Source organism: Eupeodes corollae, chromosome 1 (assembly GCF_945859685.1).
Source record: "Eupeodes corollae chromosome 1, idEupCoro1.1, whole genome shotgun sequence".
NCBI lineage: Eukaryota > Metazoa > Arthropoda > Insecta > Diptera > Syrphidae > Eupeodes > Eupeodes corollae.
In genome coordinates this window covers 126,638,538-126,639,537 of record NC_079147.1, presented here as the reverse complement: position 1 = coordinate 126,639,537, position 1,000 = coordinate 126,638,538, and the positions used below count along the sequence as shown (strand labels likewise).

The 1,000-nt window shown below is 27.2% G+C and overlaps 1 protein-coding gene across 3 annotated transcripts in view; it reads right to left on the bottom strand.

The window, feature by feature from the left end:
• LOC129942410 (uncharacterized) overlaps positions 1–1,000 on the bottom strand; it is a 337,355-nt gene that overhangs the window by 52,759 nt on the left and 283,596 nt on the right. The gene's annotated exons all lie outside the window — the stretch shown is intronic.

Here is a 1,000-nt window from a genome sequence, read left to right as displayed (position 1 = left end):
ATTTTGAATATATTTCTAATAGAATTATAAAACTAAAACAACGATATGTGTAATACTTTCCTGCGAAATATCTGACAATGCTTTAATTTCAAATTTAGCTTCATAGTTATAATAATCAAAAGACTGATTTTTGTTATCTATATATATTTTCTTTTGCTGCTGTTAGCCTATTAATTTAATTATTTTTGTTAATTAATGTATTTATTTGTAATTTATCTTTAATTTTTATACTGATACAGTTTTATTAAAGCTATAATTAAAATTTCACACTGTCAGCTTTTGTCTGCACTTCACCCCCCTTCCCTCTGTTTTATATTTATTAATGCATGTATTGATTAATACTCTTTTGTTATGCTCTTAAATGAAGGTTTTTAAGTAGCTTTTCCTTCGACCAATACTTTATTTTTGAATTTTTTTGTTTAAAAACTCATTTAAACTTGGCAGTAGTAAGGTAGATAATACACCAATCTCTGCAAATTGTGTCAATAGCTACAATAAAAATCGTATCATATCAATTTATAGTTAAGGGTCCTTTTTTTTAAAGAAAATCTAAACGATCTTCCTGGCGATCCCTCGTGATACAATAGAAGAAATATACGAAGTGTAGCAATTCCCAGCTGTCTTGAAAAATTCAGATGGCTCCTGAAAAATTCTATTGAAAAAGAGCTGCTGGATACCTACCTCCCCTGTACCTTCCAAGCCATAATAAGTGTTTAGTATACATTTGTACATATATAAATATATCAATGCCAAATATCATAGTTGTTGTCAATTCAGTTTGCTCTATATTTATATTTATATTGTAATTTGTATTTGACGCCCAAATTATACCAATCGTCATAATTTTAAGACATTGAATTCACCTTCAAACTAAGATTTTAAAAAAGTAATGTAATCTTTCTTTCGAAATATTTTGTAAGAAAAAGACATACAAAATTTAGTTAACTTTCTTCTTTTTCTTTGTTAACAGCCTTAGGGGAAAATCTTTGCAGTTTTGTAT